The sequence below is a fragment of the Canis aureus genome, chromosome 10 (assembly GCF_053574225.1).
Source record: "Canis aureus isolate CA01 chromosome 10, VMU_Caureus_v.1.0, whole genome shotgun sequence".
Taxonomy (NCBI): Eukaryota; Metazoa; Chordata; class Mammalia; order Carnivora; family Canidae; genus Canis; species Canis aureus.
Genome location: NC_135620.1, coordinates 46,486,176 through 46,500,582, shown reverse-complemented (window position 1 = coordinate 46,500,582; position 14,407 = coordinate 46,486,176). Strand labels below are relative to the sequence as shown.

Below are 14,407 nucleotides of genomic sequence, written 5' to 3'. Positions count from 1 at the left end.
GCTCCATTACCTTATGGCTCTTTTTAATCCCCTGGTATATTTTTATCTTTTTCTTTTACCTTTGATCAACCTTCCCAGAAATTTGCACGTATTATTGGTCTTGATAGAAAAAAAAAAATCACTCTTAAAAAATTGTTATTTTCTTAAATTTTTGCTTTTATTTTCCTAATTTCTTTTCTTCTATATTTACCAGATTAACTTTTAATATCTTTTCTTGGTAGTTGATTTAAATGTTAAATTGATTTACTGTCACTATTTTTTTTTTTTTAAGGAATACATTTAGAACTATATATTTTCTCCAAAAAGTTCTTTGGCTGCATTGTAGAATTTTGAAATAGGGGCTTTCTTTTTCTAAACTAATTTCAGAATATTTAAAAATTTTTTCTTATATTTTTGTCTTTAACTCATGAATTCAACTATGTTTTTTAAATATCTAAAAGTTAATTTATCTTTTCTAAGAGTGTGTTTTTGTTGTTTTTTATGAGTAGCATCTAGAATTAGAAAAGATCACTAATGTATTTATTTTGGTTGAGTTTTTCTATGTGTGATTTATTATCTGATCTATTTTTCAAAATGTGTTCTAAATTAAATTTGTTGTATTAGTTAATAATTGATCTATTAGTTTCTGGTATATATTTTAAGTTATCCCACTGTATTTGTGAATTTAATAATTTCTTCTAATATTCAGTTTATGCTTAATATATTTAGAAATATGTTCCTAGATGCGTATCTATCTATAGTTTTATATTTAGTTTGTGAATTTCTGTCTTATTTTTATGTAATATTACTCTAAATCTGTTAATGCATTTTGCCTTTGTTTTACCTGATAATAATATTGCACTGTCAGTGTATTATCTATTATCTATCTATCTATCTACTAACATCCTATCTATTATTCATTCATTCATTCATTCATTTATTAACAGTTTTAATGAGGTAAAGTACAAGTAAAATAAATTGCACATATTTAAAATGTACAAATTGACATATGAATAGATCTCTGAAACCATTACCTAAGTCAAGAAAATGAACACAGCTATCATTTCCCTGAATTTTCTTGTGCCCCTTGGTAATTCTTCCCTTCATGACACCACTGCCTTCTTCCTGGGCAACCACTGATCTGCTCTCACCATAGATTAGCTTGTATTTTTTTAGAATTTTATGTAAATGTTATCATATATTATGCATTCTACTTTGAATGGCTTCTTCTATAAAGTATAATTATTTTGAGATTCTTAGCATTGGCAGTTATCTTAGTCTTGTGTTTTTATGCAATCTGATGCTCTTTGTCTGACTTGGGTTGTTTAGACCATTTACATTTAATGTAAATATTTAAATGGCTGAGTTTAAATCTACCAATTGGCTGTTTATTTTCTTTTTGCTTCACCTATTCTATGTTTTTCTTTTTCTTACTGCTTTACTTTGGATTAATTGAATATTATTTATTTTTTTATTTTATCTTTTTGGCTTATTATTTAGAATTTTTTATTATTTTAGAAGTTGCTTTAGAACTTACAGTATACATCTTAAACTTCACAGAGTACCTTTAACTGATACTACTCTACTTGATATGTAGGATAAATAGCTAGAATTTATTTCCCTTATTAAGTTTTTAAAATAGCCATACTAATAGTGAGTTTTCTAACGGTCTAATTTTTATATATGTCTATTCTTGATTACCATCTCCCTGTTTTCAGTTTATAGTTTTGATAATTTTTATATATTCTCCCTTTCATTTATTTTAAGACCTTTTCTGAGGTTTCTCTGTTATTTCCATTTTATTGGGGGTGAATTTATCTCTTATTGTTAAGTTTAGGGCTTTTACATACTTTTTTTTTCTTTTTAAAAGTTTTTTCTGCTCCAACCACATACCCTTCCCTTATCTAGCAGGTGGGTATTTACATTTACCTAATTTTCCAGTTCCTCACTCTCATAGTGATGGTTCAGGCTCCTATTCTGTTTTGTTGTTGGTCTTAAGGAAGATGCACCCCCTAGACCAGAAAGCAGTTTGTCTGTTGCTCTTTGTATGTGAGTTTTAACACAGTAGTTTCCAACCATCTTTAATCTTAGAACCACTGGGAACGTCAATTCAGCCTTCTTTATGAGGTGAGCCTGCTCTAGCCCTCAAAGCCAGTGATTCTCCCTATTTTCCTGTTATTTTGCAGCAATGCAGGAATCAAATATAGTATCAAATCAAGTATAGTTACTTCTGTCAGCTTACAGACCTGGAGCCCAGCAGGCTCTTGGCTTCAGCCCTGCTTAGCATTTCTATTCTATTTCTGGTGCAACGTACTGTATATCTTATTTGAGGGACCTATGTATGTCTTTAATTTTAAGTATTTTATTTTTCATTTTTATTTTGGAGCAGTACAAGAAGCTCAAAACATAAACTCAGAGTCATATTTACTTGAAGTCTCCTTTCCTTTCCCAAGACATTGGCGACAAATGACTTCATTCTTATTACATTGAAATAAAAAAGGAAAAGCCACCAAAAGTGAGTGGAACCCTCTTTTTCATTCCTAAAGATTCTTTTTTTGTTATTTGGAAATGCTTAATCCTTTCCTCAACTCCATATAAATTTTCCTTTTAGTATAAGAATTTGAGAAGCAAAAAATCAGTTATAGATCTGGGATAACCTACACTGTAGGGTATTTAAGGACAATTGGTAGGTTTTTAAAAATAGTAATACTTTAATTTAAAATTGAATTGAACTGGGAAAATAAATTCAGAGACACGCCATTCTTTTTGTGAGGTGAACCTGTTCAATACGGTAAGAAACAAATCCAAGTCTTCTTGGGATATTCTGATCCTCTCTCTAGAATTAACATTTATGATTTTACATCTTATGATTCCCATTGCCAGTCTCTTCTTTCCTCTACCAATAAAGGTTCTTTTAATTATGCAAAGTTTTCTTTTTAACTTAAAAGAAACAGTTTATTGTCTATTTCTGTCATGTGTATTACTATAATGTGGCTAGTCTTTTTCCCCTCAGCTGAGCTAGAGATGGAGGGAAAGAAACACCTCATTTTTGTTATTCTCTTCCCCAGTAAACTCTCACATCCTCATTAAAGCTCCACAAACATGACAACACCTGCACCGGGCCACCTGCTTCTGTTTGTATGACACAAATAAATTCCTCTCAGAGGTGACATTGGAATTACTTGAAGCATCTGAAGTTATGAGGGATTCTTGATCTGCTTTCTTTTGGAAAGGAGTTTGCTTACCTTGGTAGAATTTAGGTTTTGATACTTGAATTTCTAATAACTTAAGAAAATAAAACACTTAACTATTTAGTGAAGATTAATAAGTGATTTTTAAAGATGATCTGGATATTTAGCTTCTCTTTTTGGAAATTTCTAAGAGGCTGAATTCTGGAGCCAGACTGTCTGAGTTTAAATGACTCTGCCATTTATTAGCTGTGTGACCTTGAGCAATTTACTTAAACCTTCTGTGCCTTGCTTTCCTCATCTATAAAATGAGGTTTGAGGTGGTAGCTACTTTATATGGATGTGACATATACTTAGTGGTGTGTGTGTGTGTGTGTGTGTGTGTGTAAAATGCAAAACACCAATAACAATGTCTAGAGCATAATGAACACTTAATAAATGAAGTGGGTTTTTTTATTTTTCTTTTTTTGTCATCTACAATGTGTTAAACTTTATTCTTGGCACTAGGGGTACTTTGGTGAGTATGATATTAAAGTTCTCTCTTGTCAAAGTGCTTCCAACTTAGTGGGAAAACACATAACAAGTAAAACCTGTAATTAAGATAATTTTAAGTAGTAATAAGTGCCATGAAGAAAATAAAATAAGGTTCATGGGATGCCTGTGTGTTTCAGTTGGTTAAGTGTCCAGTTCTTGATTTCAGCTCTGGTCATGGTCTCAGGGTCATTGAGCCCCACATCAGGCTTTGAGCTCAGCACTGAGCCTGCTTGAGATTCTCTTCCTCTCTCTCTGCCCCTCCTCCCACTCTCTCTTGTGTGTGTGTGTGTGTGTGTGCGCGCGCGCACGCTCTTTCTAGAATAAATAAGTAAATAAATAAAAACTTTTAAAAGAAAAGAAATTTCATAATTCCTAGTATTTAAATTGAAATTTCTAACTGAACATTTCCTTGGAGGTTGAACAAAATATGTCACCCTAGATTGTATCACAAATTCTCAGAAATGTACATAATTGCTCCTGGGGCCGTGTAAAAAGTATGGATAATGGCTCTAGAACTTGAACTTAATTCCGTATATGCTATCCTCTTGTGTTGGAGAATTGTGTCTTCATGTTTTGTCAATCCTCTTCTCTCTCCATGAGCCACTATCCCTGTAGTCTTCTTTTCTTTTCTTTTCTTTTCTTTTCTTTTCTTTTCTTTTCTTTTCTTGTCTTTTCTTGTCTTTTCTTGTCTTTTCTTGTCTTTTCTTGTCTTTTCTTGTCTTTTCTTGTCTTTTCTTTCTTTTCTTTTCTTTCTTTTCTTTTCTTTCTTTCTTTCTTTCTTTCTTTCTTTCTTTCTTCTTTCTTTCTTTCTTTCTTCTTTCTTTCTTTCTCTCTTTCTTTCTTCTTTCTTTCTTTCTTTCTTTCTTTCTTTCTTTCTTTCTTTCTTCTTTCTTTCTTTCTTTCTTTCTTTCTTTCTTTCTTTCTTTCTTCTTTCTTTCTTTCTTCATTCTTTTTCTTTCTTCTTCTTTCCCCTCCTCTCTCTCCCTCCCTCTCTCTCTCTGTCTCTCATATTCTTATTTTTATGTAGGTTCTACATCCAACATAGGGCTCAAACCCATGACTCCAAGATCAAGAGTCACATTCTCTGCTGACTGAGTCAGCCAGGTGTCCTGACCCTGATCATTCTTACTTAACAATCTACATGTAAGTGAGATTACTTGCTTCCAAATTCACTATTGTGATGGGGTACAGTCTAGGTGAGGGCTGATTAGTATTTTATCTTTTGTTAAACCTTGTATGTGCTTGATTTCAATAGGTATATGTCATAACTGATTAGCCCATGTATAGAAATAACAAATGGAATTACTTTAGGAATCTATTAATTATATAAAAATCTGTTACTGACAAATAATGGAGCAGTTTATTTTTGTCTGTTGTGCAAATGGTGAATTCCTAAGACCCCAAATGATAATACTTCTGAATTTACAGTTTGTTGCCAGAAAAGGACACACAATAGCAATAACATATTGTATCAGAATAGCAGTATGTTCATTGCAACCAGAGACTGCTTCATAGTAACAGGTTTAGAGAAGTCAGGGTCATATCAAATGTGCCTTCTCTCTCAGATCAGGAACTTGTTACCGTGAGCATGAAACACCTCATAATCAGAAAGCCCAAGATGGAGTCTCAAGTGGGGTTCTTATGCCCATGCTGGATATATAGGCACATTATTGCTATATGATGAGACCCAGTGTCAGAGTCCTCTGGGAGTCCTACCAAAACTGGGTGCAAACCTTCAATCTTCTGCCAATTAATAAGCAATACTAATGCTTCAGACCGCCCCCAAAAACTTGCTCCAAAACAACATTCTTAAAAGCTACATTTCACGTCTTGACCAAGCTCAGGCCAATTTTAGGCCTGCTAGAATTAACCCTCTTAACACAACTATTTTAATGATGAGTTAGATCTAATCCCTTCAGTGTTCCCACAGTTGCCTCTCTATTTAGTACAGAAATAATTACTATGGATGTCTGAGTAAGAGCATGATATAGAATATGAATGTAACTCTGCTTTGAGGAATATGGACAGTAACAGTATAGGTGGATTTTAACTGACTTTGTTAAAATTCTTGGAGTATTCAGAGATTTGGGAAGACTTAAAAAGAAAAAGCACTGGTCTCCAGACATCATTAAAAGGTCATTAGAACAAGTCACACCGCAAAAAATGATTTCATTTACTGATGTCTAAATAAAAAAAAAATCTTTCTATTTTTAATTTGCAAAGCCATTAACAAAGAATTTTGTGGTGTTTTTTTGTGGGTAAGGTGGATCAATATTGTACAGACAAATGGAACTTATATCTGGTGGGAAAATTGTGCCCAAATTGTTAACCAGTTGGTGCTAACTTGGGGTGAGGAGCTCTCTAGAGGCACATCACGCAAGACACAGGAAGACAGAAATATGGAAGAGGTGGTTAATATGCTCCAAAGATGTGAAGATGGGGAAAAGCCATGAAGCTGGGCCATAATGATTAGAACTGAACTTACATGACATCCATCTCGCATTTAACAATAGCTACTATTTATCAAATAGCAGATGCCAGACATTCTGTCGGGACTTTACCTGTGTGCACTCACTGTGTCCTCCAACCTGGTGAGGTAGTAGGTATATTGGTGCCTGTGGCACCTAAATGTGCTCACCAAGGCTCAGGGAGCTTGAATAACTTGCTTGAGGATACACAGTGTGGAAGTTCTGGAATGACAGATTTCAAACTCGGGCAATTGGAGTCTAAGGCTTGCAGGTCTCAGTTAGACTCAAGGCAAAGATTGGGGAAACCTGACTGATAATCCTAACGCTATTTTTAATATACAGTGTGCTCTATGCAAGCTCTATGAAATAGCTTTCATAGACTGAAAAGGAGGCTGCATGAATTTCCCTTATTTCTCCCCTTCCATTCACATTGTTTTCAGAGCAGGTAGTAAATTCTGGTTCTGACTATGCTCTTTATTTGCTGAAGAACTTTTGCTAGCTCTCCACTGCTTACCTTCTTTTTTTGCTCAGCTTTTGTTCACGTCTCATCTCCCACTACCCTCCTCACACCAGACACAAGTCCCTTCAGGCTATTTCTATCTGAGTCACCTTGTCCTGAAAGCCCCTGTTCTCTTGCACATGAGACCATTGAAACCTTGTCCTTCTGTAATGTTTCAGGTTAAACGCTCTCTCCTCTAGAGGTAGATGAGAGACCAAGAGAACTGTATAACAAGAATAGAAATTATTATTATGATTATTATGTATTAATTATTCATTCACCAAAGGAAAGCACACACTGGTTTTTTACTTCAGCCACCCACTGAGTCTCAGCCCTGTTTTCTCTTGAGAGAAATTGGACTCTTGTATGCTGGCCTTTTACACAAAACTGCATAAAGCATGAGGACAGTCTGTCTGAGGCTGTTTCGAGAAAGCCACCAGGAGTAGCTCTTTGTGTTGCACAGAGTTTCCCAAGAGTGCTATTGCTCTGTGATGAGCCCCTGCTCGGAGTCCTGTGTGATGCCCTCAGGGATTCAGGTGGGGGATAGACACAGAATGTGTCCAGAAGCCTGTGAAGTTTTCAATAACCGGTTTCTGGGGATTCTCTATAAGCATTTCCCCCAAGAATTTTCTTAATTTTGTCCCTGCTGTCCCATCTCTGTAAATTATTTTTGCCTTCTGCTTCGTATATGCTTCAAAACATGTAGTTATCTATAAAGTAACACTTGACATTTTTTTTAGCTTACAGCAAACATTCTATCTCACTTCAAAGATAGATGTGATTCTTCTTTTTCTTGCTGCAACACCCACCAGGGATTGACTTAGATTTAACGAAGCATTCAGAGTCAGCAGACCCTCTCAGGCTATCCCTGACATCAGCCTAATCAGAGGATGTAGGACGAAGCCACAGCTAGAGTCCTTGAAGCAGTCCGTACAACAGTCTTCACAGCTGCCATGATCCACTCACTTACAAGGCAATGAAATCCACATTGGGCAGCTGTCTTGGTTTAAAAGACAGGCACCAGAATCTCTTGTGACATCTCCATAGGTTTAGCTTCCAGAGTCCCCACAGGGGACAGACCAGAGTCACCACATTCAGAGAAGCCCAAAGTCTGGTGTCACACCAGGGATTTATAGTTCTCCCAGATTAGATTAGATTCAGTCTCTCTCTCTGGGGTTGTTATTCGTCCTGACCACTGTTGTCTAATAACTAGGTGACACATACCATCTTTTTTCATTTCCAAGGGAACAAATAGGCAGTGAATCAAAGATCAGACCCTCACACAGGTGGGGAAGGTTTTAATCCTTTGCTCAGACATGCCAGCATTGGAATTTTTTTTTTTTTTTTCAGCATTGGAATTTTTATAACTGCTTTTATTGGGTTGATTGCTGGGAAATTTGAAGCACTGTGAGTAGAATGCATGGTAGAGAGTAAGGGATTTATGATCCCCCAGCATTAATTTGCTTCGATGATATTTGGATAGTTGTGGTTATCACTTAGAATTTTTTGAGGTAGTGTAAGTCGTAGTTTTACAATTTTAAGGACATTTTTGAAAGATAAATACTTGATCTTCCCTAATTATAACATTTGTTGATCAATGGCTACGAGCCAAATCACTTAATTATGTTATCTCATGGAATCTTCACAATGACAGGAAATAACCCCATTTTATTAATGAGACATTAGGAATCAGAAAGATTAAACCATTTGTCTAATTCCTAGGACAAACCGAAAGACCTTATTCTCTGATGATTTAAGGTATCGTCTCTTGAATTTACCAATAATATACATGGTCTTCAAAAGCTGTACAATTTTGTCATATTTCATTTAACATTATATCATAAACATTCTCAATTTCATCTACCCTTAATGATCATCATTTACAAATACTTGCATGCAGTTCTAACACATTGAAATAAAATAATTTACTTAACTATACCCTGTTCTCACACACATTTTATTTTCAATAATTTATTTCCATAGTTAATGTTGCCAGGGCATCTTCTTGCATGTAACTATTTTTTCCTCTCCAGTTATTTCTTTTGCAATTTCTTCTGTCATAATGTGAAGAAAATTATCATCTCTCCTGAGATCTGATAAATAATAGCACATTATGGTATGCTAATTTTATGATGGTTTGATTTTATTATATTTAAATTTTTATTCCATCTGGAAATGATTTTATGTTTCATAGAAAGATATGGATCTAATTTGTTCATTTTCCTATTGCTAAACAATAGTTTCAGTTCCACATTTAAAATAATTATTTTCTATTGTTTTTAAAGTATAATCGTAAAAAATTCTTATATATGTGTGGGCCAATTTCTGATCTTTCTTCTCTGATCCACTGAATGATATATCTATTTAGGCTGTAGTGACAGGGAGCTTTAATTATTATTTCTGTGTAACATGTTCTATTGTCTGCTATGGTCTGCCTTCCCAGTCCTTTACACACTGTCAATATTATTTTAGTATATTACTTGATATTTTCAATTGCTTATTTTTCAAAATAAATTCCAGAACCATTTGGCTAAGTTTCTCACACACACACACAAATTCTGATGAGATTTTAATTGGATTCCATTAACTCTATAAATTTGCTAGACTAGACATATTTCCAACATTTAGTCTTCCTTTTCTGGAATACACTAATCGACATGTGTCTCCCCCCACTCCCCCCCTTCTGCCATATGTCTATCTTAATCTTTATGTTGCCTTTTTCTTCAGCTGGGTTGGTTATACATATCTCTTTAATTCTTTCTTTCTTTCTTTCTTTCTTTCTTTCTTTCTTTCTTTCCTTCCTTCCTTCCTTCCTTCCTTCCTTCCTTCCTTCCTTCCTTCCTTCCTTCTTTCTTTCTTTGCAGTTCTGAGTGAAACATTTATCTTTTTCATTTTGCTTGATTTCTGTCTATACCAATGTACCAAGTATCATTTTTTTTGGTGTAATCATCTTATATTGATGTGCTTCTTAATGTTTTATTATTTTAAAAATGTTAGCAGTTTAAAAGTAATTTCTAGGTATATCATAATTATTTTATTTTTTTTAATATTTTATTTATTTATTCATGAGAGACACACACACAGAGAGAGGCAGAGACACAGAGGGAGAAGCAGGCTCCATGCAGGGAGCCGAACATGGGACTCAATCCCGGTCTCCAGGATCACACCCTGGGCAGAAGGCGGTGCTAAACTGCTGAGCCACCGGGGCTGCCCAATTATCTTATCTTTTAAAATATTTTATTTATTTATTTTAGAAAGTGTGTGTGTGTGTGCGTGAGCAAGGGGAGGGGCAGAGGGAGAGGGAGAAACCAACTTCCTATTGAGCAAGGAGCCTTGCTCCAGACTCCAGGCTCTATCTCAAGACCCTGAGATCATGACCTGAGCCCAAACAAAGAGCTGGATGCTCAATCAACTGAGCTGCTCAGGTGCCCCAGTATAATGATTTTTTAAAAAATAAGTATCTTTTAACTTTCTAATACTTACTTGATAATACTAGTTTTAATCCTTACTGGATGTCCCAGAACTCTCCAAAGAGCACTATACAATAGTAACATACTTATTTTGTCCTTAATTAAAAATTATTCACATTGTTATTAATTAATTATTTTAGAGAGAAAGAGTGGGTGCATGCATGCATTTGAACAGGAGGAGAGAGAATCTTAAGCAGGGGCTTGATATCAGGACCCTGAGATCACGACTTGAACCGACATCAAGTGTTGGATGCTTAACCCAAATGAGTCATCCAGGCACCCCTAAAATTATTCATTTTAAAAGTGAATTGTGGGGTATGTATTCTCTGTTCAATAAAAAATAATTTTTTAACTGTTTTTATTTTAGAAAAAGATGTTCCTCAACAGATAAAAAGGAATTATTTTATTCTATTTTCTCTGTATTTATTAAAAGGGAGAATTATCAGATATATTTTTATATCTATTGAAAAATATTCATGTGATTTACTTAGCCTTTTATATTGTATATTAATTACAGTTATAGATTTCCTAATGTTGAGCTACTCTGCTTTATACTCTGCATTGATATTCATGATATAATATTATTTGGTCAAGGTGTGAGGATCATGTTTTAAGAGGTTTTTAACAACTAGGGATAAATATACAGGTGGGTGACCAAGATGGTAAAATATGTGGAATGGCACCATATGAGAGCTAGAATATTTATCCTGGAGAACAGAATACTTAAATTGTCCCTCTTAAGAGAAAGAATGGTGGTTGATTTTTAAGTTTAAAGGACTTTTGTCTGAAAGGATTATTTTCAGTTCAAAATTTTTCCAGGGAGAAGAACTAAATGAGGAGTTATGGAGATAGAGATTGAAGAGAATTTTCTATATTCATGACAGAGTTTTAAAATTTAAATGTCCTGGTTCAGAAAAAAATGAGCAGTGTCATCAGTATAAATATTGAAGCCAAGACTGGCTGACCTTTCATCTATAGAAAAGCTCCTGCATTGGTTGGGAGGTTGTTCTGGTGCACGTTTAAGGTATTTTCCAGTTGTGAGACTAGAAATCTATGATTCTGTGTTTAAAGAATACATTATGCTACATTATCCCTATTCTACAAATGATTTTTTTAACTGATATGGTAGGCGGAATTACAGTATGATTTCCCAAGTTTCTTGTTCTTGGGATATTTAGGTAGGAGGGTAGACCTCTCCCTGGTGAGGCAGTTTAAAGCCCCTCAAAAGACAGAGGGAGAGAAGGGTCTCAGAAACTTAGATATCTGGACAGAGCCAATAATTTAAATTGGGGAAAAAATTAGGATTAAAGCAGCTTTAAAGAGACCACTAGCATTGGTGGAAAGGTACTTTTCAGAAGGGTGTGATAATCATATTATATAGAAGTAAAAGTCTGAATAGAAGGGGGTAGAAGTTAAGTTCAACTCAGAGCATGGGATCAGAAACTGTAATAAAGTGTGGGGTAGGCCCTCAGTGGGGAAGAGGGAATGGCAGAAGGGTAAACAAAGAATTTGAACTCCTAAATTCATAATGAAGACTTTAATTATATTTTAAAAAGCATTATTTTGTCTGCTCTAACATGGTTGTTGTGGCTTATAAATAGCAGCTGAAGCCAAGTAATATATGTCTCATTTTCATAAATATGTATTTAGGTACATTTTATTATAGGTACAATATAAAAATGAAATAGGTATACTTTTTTTTTAAAGTACTTGTGAGAGGTGCCTGGGTGGCTCAGTTGGTTAAGTGTCTGCCTTTAGCCCAGGTCATGATCACAGTCCTGGGATTGAGCCCCACTTCAGGTTCCAGGCTCAGTAGGGAATCTGCTTCTCCCTCTCCCACTGCAGCTCCCCCTGCTTATGCTCTCTGTCTCTCACTCTCTCTCTCTCTCACTCATGCTCTCTCTTTGTCTCTCAAATAAATAAACAAGATCTTTAAAAAAAAGTACTTGTGAAAGTAGTGAGTGGTATAACACGGCTTCCTTCAGTTACTCGTGCCTGTTGAGTGAATAACCATGGTAACTTAAGATAGGGCATTCAGGTCATCTAATAAAAGCTTCATCAGAAGAAGGCTCAATCTCTTGGAAGTAACTGGAAAAATATTTCTGTAATTTGCTGTGAGATCTTGTTGGTTCACAACCCTTGGGGATTTCCTGGGTAACATCTAAAACTGGCAGCCATTTTTGGAGGGCTGGAAGAAACCCAAGAAAGGTCATGGGAAGCACTCCAGGTTGGTAGGTTGCAGGTTTCAACAAGCAAGGGAACTTACTTCCAAGGCTTGTCTTGGATGCCTGGAAGACTAGTAGATCTCTGAACCTGCCTACCAGAATCTTAAAGAGTTTGTATAGAGGCCTTAACTGGGTTCAGACACATCTACCATTCATGTGATCCCAAGCAACACATTGCTCTCTCAAGGTTGCATCCTTGAAATAGCTCTGACTATGGGAAAGGAATGTATGGAGACTACATACATTCCAAGGACGGGGAGGGAGTGGGAAACCTAAACTGCCTGGTTCCAAGGTGCAAGTCAACCTGCCATCATCTCCTCTCAATTATTTCCTCCAATAGATCTCAGGATATTTTTAGAGATAGAAGCATCATAATGGCATACAAGAGCTAATTACAATTACTACCATTAATTGAATTGTGTTGTGGTGAATATTCATTCATAATTTTCTTTCTTTTCCGTCCTGGGCACAGGTTCCCTTGTGAGAAGAATACACTGACTTTGGAGTTGCCCAAGTGGCTTGCTATCACATACAAAGAGGAGAGAAGCCATGGTATGTGAGGTCCAAGAAAATGCCTTCAGCCATCTTGCACTTCTGCTCTCCACAATGAGTAGATGGTGCCTGTGGTAGGCATTGTTTTTCATCCTGAATCCTGGATACAGAGACTCATGGAGTAGATTGGAACCCAGACTGTAAACTGGCGTGAAGAGCAACTCAATTGGCCAGGTGAGCTTAAATCCATTCAGCAGAGCCACAGATAGCATGAAGATTCTTGAGCAAGAAACAAATGTTTACTATTGTAAACCATTGAGATTTTGAGATAGCTGTAGCTTCCTTACTTAAGAAAATCTGACTAATACAAAGATATTATGCTAGGGCCTTTATTTTGTTACTTCAATCCTGCTGAAATGTTATAATAAGCTATTATAACAACATTATAGTTATTAAAATAAAATATAATTATTAAATTAAAACATTATAATGGTTATAATATTAATATCTCAATGTTATAAATGAAGAAATAGGCTCAGAAAGATTTAAAAATTTAACCTATATCATGCAGGCAACTCGTGGTTTTACTGACATTGGAATCCGAACTGTGTCTGAATCCAATAGTAGTATTCTTTCCACTTCTTCCAATATATTAAGGAAGTATGTGTGTGAGGGGGAGAGTCTTAATTACTTTTTCTTATGTCCCTTAAAAAGCTGTGATCAAATACATTTCATGTCTTGAGGGCCAGAAGTTTTTCTATATTTGGAAAAAGGGATTTCAGCTTTTTGAATCAAATAGCGCTTTCTGAGTATGGCTATACATATGAAGGTGTGTGCAAATGCATAAATTTTGGCTCTTGATGAATTATAAAATAAAAATGTACGTTGAAGTTACTTTGAAAATGCAATCCATGTTAGAGAATAATATGTGGTAACCATATGCAGTAAGTGGAGATGGAATGAGAACATCATTCTGTTACACTTACATTAACTCTAATCACACTAGGTAGTTGATGCTCTTATGAGGGCTGCCAACTAACGTTTTAGGTAAATGAATAGCTAGGATGTATAGCCTTCAGAAAGCGGGCATCTCTCCTGTCAAATAGGTAATTACAGAGGCTATGACTCCATTAGGAAAATGGTGGCCAATCAATGTAAACCCTAAGAGCTCAGATCTTTTGTAATTGATTGAGAGATTCAGTGACTTCAGTGCAATTGCATTTCAAATGTAAGAAGCCAGTATTTGGCCAGATGGCTGCCATGAATTCCAGAGGGAATTTATGAATTTTAATGAGAACAGTGGCTACACAATTTCAGTCACATGTGTTAATACTGAATGAAATATGCAGATCAATATTGAAACTGCACCCTGGGGGTATCCAAGCTATCATTTGTTATATCCTAATATTCATATTTATTTCTGCAGGTATGCAATTGCTTATCATACGAAGGCTTAGGGAAACTTGTTAATGCAAATCACAATTGATATTTGGAATTATAGTCTACTTCTTACTTCTTCTGAGATGACCATTACATAATTTAGGGTAATTCA

At 35.2% G+C, this 14,407-nt stretch overlaps 1 long non-coding RNA gene across 4 annotated transcripts in view; it reads left to right on the top strand.

The window, feature by feature from the left end:
* The window catches only part of LOC144322313 (uncharacterized), a 302,194-nt gene that overhangs the window by 233,309 nt on the left and 54,478 nt on the right, over nt 1–14,407 (top strand). For 3 of the 4 annotated variants that reach the window (XR_013387952.1, XR_013387949.1, XR_013387951.1), the window contains 2 exons: nt 2,369–2,494; nt 12,836–13,089. This is a non-coding gene — a long non-coding RNA (uncharacterized LOC144322313). The remainder of the gene's footprint in view (nt 1–2,368; nt 2,495–12,835; nt 13,090–14,407) is intronic. The other variant, XR_013387950.1, reaches the window with a different exon arrangement.